Below are 7,785 nucleotides of genomic sequence, written 5' to 3' on the forward strand. Positions count from 1 at the left end.
TCAGACAATGGGAAGCAGTTCGATAGCAATGAGATGATAAATTTCTGTGAACACGTTGGCCTAAAGAAAGGGTTTTCCGCGGTATGCCATCCTCAGAGTAATGGTCAAACGGAGGCCGTAAACAAAATTATCAAGCACACCCTGAAAGCCAAACTAGAAGAGAAAAAGGGTTGTTGTCTAGAAGAACTTTCAATGGTGTTGTGGTCTTACAATACCACTCCGAGGTCTACCACCGGCGAAACCCCGTTCACCCTAACGTACGGGTGTGAAGCCATGGATCCCGTGGAAGTTGGAGCAGGGTCTTTTCGAAGGGATAACTATGACCCTGAGAATAATGAAGTCAACCATAGGCTTTACGTAGACCTGATTGAAGAAGTAAGGGATACGGCTCAGTTGAAACTTGCTTCAATAAAATCTCGCAGTTTTCCGTTACGAACTTGTATATGCTTGCCTGCTTACTATGATTGTTAATTGAATGCTTCACGTATGCTTTAAAAGTAATTAGGGCTTCAATTGCATATAGTTCTCCACCATAATTGTAATTATGCTAAAGAACTCGGGGGGTAGTGGGCATATCATTAATATTACTTGGCTTAAAATACAAAAACTTAGAACTTACTTGCGCTTGGAAATCGGAAATATTAAAAAGTGAAAAGTACAACCCAACAACTCGGCTGCACTCGCTGGAAGGGAAGCTTACCAAAGCTTCCAAGGGAAGTGGGCTTATCAAAGCCTTTCGAGGAAATTGGCTTATCAAAGCCTTTCGAGGAAATTGGCTTATCAAACCCTTTCGGGGAAATGGGCTTATCAAAGCCTATCGAGGAATTGGGCTTATCAAAGCCTTTCGAGGAAATGGGCTTATCAAAGCCTTTCGAGGAAATGGGCTTATCAAAGCCTTTCGAGGAAATGGGCTTATCAAAGCCTTTTGAGGAATTGGGCTTATCAAAGCCTTCCGAGGAAATGGGCTTATCAAAGACTTTCAAGGAAATGGGCTTATCAAAGCCTTTCGAGCAAATGGGCTTATCAAAGCCTTTCGAGGAAATGGGCTTCTCAAAGCCTTTCGAGGAATTCGGCTTATCCAAGCCTTTCGAGGAAATGGGCTTATCAAAGCCCTTTGAGGAAATGGGCTTATCAAAGCCTTTCGAGGAATTGGGCTTTTGAAAGCCTTTCGAGGTTTGGGCTTATCACTTTCGAGGTTTGGGCTTATCAAAGCCTTTCGAGGTTTGGGCTTATCAAAGCCTTTCGAGGTTTGGGCTTATCAAAGCCTTTCGAGGTTTGGGCTTATCCAAGCCTTTCGAGGAATTGGGTTTATCAAAGTCCTTCCAGGTTTGAAGTGTATCAGAACTTAATTGGTGGAATTCCGTCAAGGCTTACTTCGTGGAATTATTTCAAGGCTTACTTTGTGGAGTTATTTCAAGGCTTAATTTGTGGAATTACTCCAAGGCTTACTTTTTGGAGTTGTCTCGAGGCTTACCTTGGGGATTACTTTAAAGGTTATACTTAGGGCTTGCTTCAAGGCTTACGCTCAAGTCTATCTCTCAAGGCTCATACTTGGGGATTACGCGCGAAGCCCTGATGCCTAGCTTACGCGTAAACTCAGAATTATATGTGCTTGTCTGGATTATTACAAGGAAAGATTAATATCGAGAAGCTAATGGGATCACAGATATGTATATTTCGAGTAGGGAAACAACCCCGAAGAACAAAGTCTCAAGGGTCGCAATCCCCAAAAATTGAACTTACCACATTCTTAACATAAGGGTTACCCCTTACCCTCATTCTTTCAACCTGCATGGAAGGATTAGACGGCGAGTACATAAAACATCAAAAGAAATACAAAAAAATCATACAAGGCAAATGAGGAAGGAGTAAAGCAGCTATATAAAAATAAAAATATACTGCAAAGGAAATTCCTCCCCACACCAACAGGCGGAGGCCCTTGCATTATTAAAATATTTTGCCGAGCATTCTGAGGTGCCCGCACCCTCATCCAAAAATATTCAATTCATGACGACAAGCGCCACACACAAATTCATAGTTAAAATTAAAGGTTTGATGAAAACACTGGGGAGGAAGTAATCAGGATCCAGCCGGGAGAGAGGAGGACTTCTGGGCTTCGGTAGCCGCCGGCTGCTTTGAAGGAGGTGTGCTCTGAGGAAGGGCTTCCATTGGGGCTTCTCCGTGGCTGATGCACTGGGACCCGAAGCTAGAACCTCTACGGCCTCCAACTGGTCCCCGGAAACAGCCTCTTCTCCGAGGGGGTTTGAAGGAACTTTCTCAACGTCCCCCCAGCCTTCTCGGAGCCAACGGCATCCTCTACTTTAGCCTCCTCAAGGGCGAGAGCTGCGTCAGAGCCGAGCTTTGCCCATTCATTGTCAGGAAAAAAGCGATAAGCTGACTTAACGCAGTCCTTGACCCCTGCGGCGACCTCGGCCTCGAATACGGCGGCCTACCGCTCTTTCCTCGTCGCCCGAGGGCGACGGCAGCCTCCTGCAGCTCCTTCACTTGGCCCTCCAGTCTTTTGACCATCTTCCCAAGGCCATCGGCCTCCTCCTCCAAGGAACACCTCACCGCGTCCTCCTTCCTCCTCTCCTTGAGAACCTTGGCTTCCACCTCCTTCAGCTCCTGATTGGCCTTTCGCAGAAGGTCCATGTCCTTTACAGCGGAAGCCAGGTCGACCTTAGCCTGCTTCAGGTCCGCCGTCCTAGTCTCATTGACCCGAGCAGTGTCAACGACATGCTCGCCCATTTTCAGGTCGAGGAACAGACTCTTAGCGATGGCCACCACCTTATCGCGGGTAGCCTCGGTTATTAAGAGTCTGTCCCACTCCCGAATGGTGGCCTCAGGGATTTGGTCGCCCAGCATCCGCTGATAAAGCTGAGTCTTGAGAGGGAGAGGAAGCGGGGGAGCTGCGTGCCAGTGTTAACCTGGGGTTCTTACTCGTGCGGGCTTCAGCCGAAGAACCAACCTCCGCAGTCTTGGAGGGGTCCCTCTTACGACCCCCTGAGGAGGCCCTCTTCTGCTCCAAGGAAGGAGTAGGCAGCTGAGAGATCGGCTTTGCAGAGACAGGAGCCTGGGAGCCGTAAGCCTCCCCGAACAGATCCTCGTACTTGGTGGATCTCTTGACGAATGAGGGAATATTGGAAGCCATATTTGCAAATGGAGACAAGAGGAATAATCAGAAACTACACAATTATCAGCAAGGATGCAACGAGATGCGAGCATAATAGACGAAGTAAAAACTACGAAGCAGGCATGATATATTGCATGACATTCATAAGACACATAGCATCAAAGACAAGTAAAAGGTCAGAAGGTAAGAAGAAACCTGGGTTTCCCGTCACCTCCACACCTGCACCCCCCTCATCAACGGGGGACGCATCCACTATCGTAGTGGAGAAAGCGAGCCTCTCCAGATTCTCTAGAGTAAGCAGGCTGGAGCCATCACCTAGCTTGGTGGAAAGCCCCAGCACGTGTTGGGCCCTTTCAAGAGACTCTCTCGCCAGAGGGGTCTGCACTGGCATGTCTACAACAAATAGAAATATAAGGAAGACTAAACGGGAAACCTAAAACAAACCCACAACGAACAAAGGAGAAAGCTGCCTTACTGGGGGAGAGGTTGAAGTCCTTCCTGTAGACTGGGCAGTCATAGCAGTAAAGGAAGAGCTTTTGCCAATCCGACATCGATTGGCGGTTACCCTTGATACCTATCCCGTGGTGGGTATTCCAGGTGGTGAGGTAGAAGAACCCTGGGGTCCTCCCAGTGAGCTTCAGCTGAAAAAACCAGTCCAGCTCCAAGGCTGACATCCTCACCCCATGATGGATGTCAAAAAGGATGTAGAGACAAACCGCCATGCGGTAGAAGTTGGGGGTGAGCTGCATGGGGGAGACCTCGTAGAAGTCCAGAATATACAGGATGAAGGGATGAAGGGGGAGAGACAGGCCCAGCTTGAAGAATTGGGAGGAGAGCACGGTGTTGGGGTAGTTGGTGTCCGGCTTGAGGGTGTCGAAGCGGTGACACCTCTCTTCAGGTTTTGGGATCACCAAAGTGCAACCGGGGTTGCAGGACTTCAGGAGGGACTGTAGCCTAGCAGGAGTCATGATAGAGTCCATGTACTCGCAGGCCAGGACTACAGCTGGAGGCTCGATTACCTCCACGGAAGCCTCGGCCTCCCGTTCAACCTCTTCGGGGCTTCCCTCGAAGGCTTCAGCAGCAGCGTCCACTCGGGCATCTGGGGTCCCGTACGCTTTGCTAGACTCAAAGGTGGTCCAATTAAGCTCCTTCACCACTGAACCGCGCTTGGAACGGGTCCTGGAGCTAACCCCAAGGCTCGGATGAACAAATGAAGATCCGGACTAGGAGAAGACCCCGTGTCAACCACGACAACGGGAGCCTTGCTGTTGGCTGATTGGGAGGATTGAGATGACATGGATTCTTGAGACATCTACAAGAGGAAAGGGTCTATGGAAAGCTGGGATGCGAAGGTGAAGATCTGCGGGTGTGAAGTAGGAATGGAAAGGCTCTAGTCGGAGCCCCAAGGTACAAGGGGACAGTCTCCCTGAAAGGGGAATGGTATGGGCTACCGATGACGGTTCGTCTTCTCCGCCTATCAACGGGAAGCCTAGCAAGGTATCCAGAGCGGGAAGCACAATTCTAACCCTAACCTCAACCACAACAATCAATATTCAATCTCAATCCTAAACTACTAGCCAGTCAGATACAACACACAAATAACACATTCAAGGAAAGGAAAGAGACACGAAAGGGGGTGCCGACCGCGAAAGAGGGGTTTCCCCCCAAGGCCAATTGGGGATCTAGGGTTTGTTGTCTAGGGTTCCAATTAGGGCTTCGAATCGGCACAGCGTTATAACAATACCAAAGGCCATAACACAATCGGGAAACAAACAAAGCTTAATCGGAGTTGATTAAAGTCGGTGGTGTGTGCGCATTCGAGCAATAAGTGTACACAATCAATTACACAAGCATGCAGAACAGATTAACAGTTTAATCTGGCACAATAACCTTAAGCAAGACGAATGTGGGTGTGTGCACGCATGCCCAGGTGAACAGTAAAAAAACGATAATCAAGCATGGGGCATATAAGCATTTAGCCGCAAACATGGTGCAAATGTAAAGGATGAATAGAGACGAGGGATCGAAGAGAGCATACCTTTGATCGGAAGTTGGAAACGGAAACGGAGAAGAGAAGGCCGGAGAAGAAGGGCGGCTTGGGTTTGGGAGTGCTTCGGTTGAAAGAGGGAGAGTAAAGTGAAGAGTTTGGAGTTAAAGAAAAGATAAGTGAGGCTTTATGTGCATATATATATAGCAGTGGGGAGTGGGGAACAGCCCCGTCAGGTGGCGCGTTGTGAATGGAGAGACGCAGAGGCAGCTTTAATGATGCAGGGCTTCCCAAGGTATAGGAGGTTGGCAGAAGGGGTATAGGTGCACCAGGACTCTACAGCTTCACCACGTGTGTAGGGGTTTGTTGCTATTTTCAAATTAATTTGAATTTCGAAGATTAAACGCTGAAATCTTTGGGATCCGCCTTATCACAAGCTATCGTGACGCACGCGGGAAACTGAAAAGGCGGAAATGGATTTGTGGGAGCTTGGATACAATTTTTGGAGATAATTTTAATTAATTGGGGATATTATGTTCGAGGCTTACGGTGGTTGCAGTAAATTAAATTAAAATGTATTTGGTATTACAATTATGTGGGAGGAATATCTTAATTGTTTCTTGTTTCTTACTCCGGGCTACGCCCACGTAAGCTTAGAAATAATTTACGATTAACCCCTAACATGATTTGAGGGCTTGCAGCTGGATAATTGAGGGTTACCGTTATTAGGTTCCTCTCATATCTAATACTTCAAGGAACCAGGGGGTAGTTGTTGTGCCATAAAATCTCCCTGGGCTTATTTTATAGCCCATCATATTATTTGGGCTTTACTGGGGCTTATTGGAGTCAATTGGTAAATGGTATTGGGCGTCACAATGGCTGGGTGAATCATTGAAGGCATACATGAAGGTGTACAGACTTGCACTGGAAGCATAATGGAGGCTGCCATCAGGATGGGGTTGCACCTGAAGCGCTTTGGGGGTTAGCTCCGCTAGGGGTTACCACTAAGTGCATCCTGGCTTGCAGCTACGGGACTGCAGTTAGGGGATGCCGCTGGCAGGGCTTCCGCCGCCTGGGCAGAGCGGCAGGAAGACTCTAAGCAGGACTCTTCTTCCTTGTTTCTAGGAGGACGAGTTGGAAGTATATTGGGAGTCTATCAGCTGCTATTTATCTACGAATTAGGGGATAAATACATCTATTACGGAGATAATTACAACCGATGGAGATAATTCATGAATAATTCGAATAATCATGCAAGATGAAGGCTTCAAGTGACGTACTTGGAGTGGGATACCGCTAGATGACCAGAAGAGGAAGTTGTTTTATCCTAAACTAGAGGGGATAAGAGCTTATCTATTCAGAGTCCTAAATCAAGAACTACATGGGCTTGATCCCTATAAATAGGGTATGTAGGCACCTTGCAAAGGGGATTCGGATTCATCAACTCACGAGTTCTACACTCTAAAGAGTGGCACATGTAACCTTTGTGACGTACATTTCCGGGCAATTGCAGGACGGAATACCATGATTCCGGCCTCGTTGTTTGGTCCTTTGTGAGCTCATCCCCTAAACACACTTGTTTTTCATTTGTTTTTCTTTAGTTTATGTTAACGGTAGCCCCTAAGAGCTAGCCGTATTTTACGTAGTTGTAACGAATATCCTATAATTGTGATAAACGGTTCTTGGGGTGTTGTATCAATTCATCTCACAACACACGTATTTCGATAAAAAGTAATATAATAATCAAAATATCTAGCTTTCACGTATATCGAGACAACCAGATAATTATTAACAATTAAAATACCCGCAAGACTCCGCCGTACCGACTCCGGGAAAAACCGTACACGAAAAATGTCTGGAATATTCAAATTAGGCTAAAGGTGAGTTTTCCGGAAACTCCGGGGAAGGAAAATCGTTACACCGTTACGAGTGGACGGTTTTACAAAAAATACAATAATCAATAAATAAATACAAATATACACAATTTCATACGTAAATCGATTATAAAATCACATAGCAATCCATAAATCAATATGAAGATATCCAAATAAATTATATTTTATCATGCTCGTATAGAAATTGAAAACTCGCAAATACGAATACATATGAACTCAATAAACCAAATAACACAAAATTCATAAAATTCATATAATAATCCCATAATATTCATAAATAATTACAAGTACTTAGACAAACAAATCAACCAATATCACATAATCATGTAACACATGTATTCACATAATAAGCAACTAGAATTTTCAAAAACAATATATGAAACTCATTTTTAGAAATATAATCATATATCAAGAACACAATACCCCGGGGTTTAATATATAAAACTTTGAAACATCATTAAATTGGAATAAAATATTAAAACTTATTCCTTTCTTTAAAGAAAATCACTTTTAATACTAATAAAAATATTTTAAAAAATATAGATCATTACATACGGGGCTGCAGTTAGGGGATGCCGCTGGCACTTGGCAGGGCTTCCGCCGCCTGGGCAGAATTGGAGGCAGACTCCAAGAAGGACTCTTCTTCCCATTTTTTAGGAGGATAAGAGCTTATTTTTTCATGGTATTTATCTCAAAAACTACATGGGATTGATCCCTATAAACAGGGTATGTAGGCACCTTGCATATTTTCCGGGAAACTGCGGGACAGA

Source organism: Daucus carota, chromosome 4, assembly GCF_001625215.2.
Source record: "Daucus carota subsp. sativus chromosome 4, DH1 v3.0, whole genome shotgun sequence".
Classification (NCBI taxonomy): domain Eukaryota; kingdom Viridiplantae; phylum Streptophyta; class Magnoliopsida; order Apiales; family Apiaceae; genus Daucus; species Daucus carota.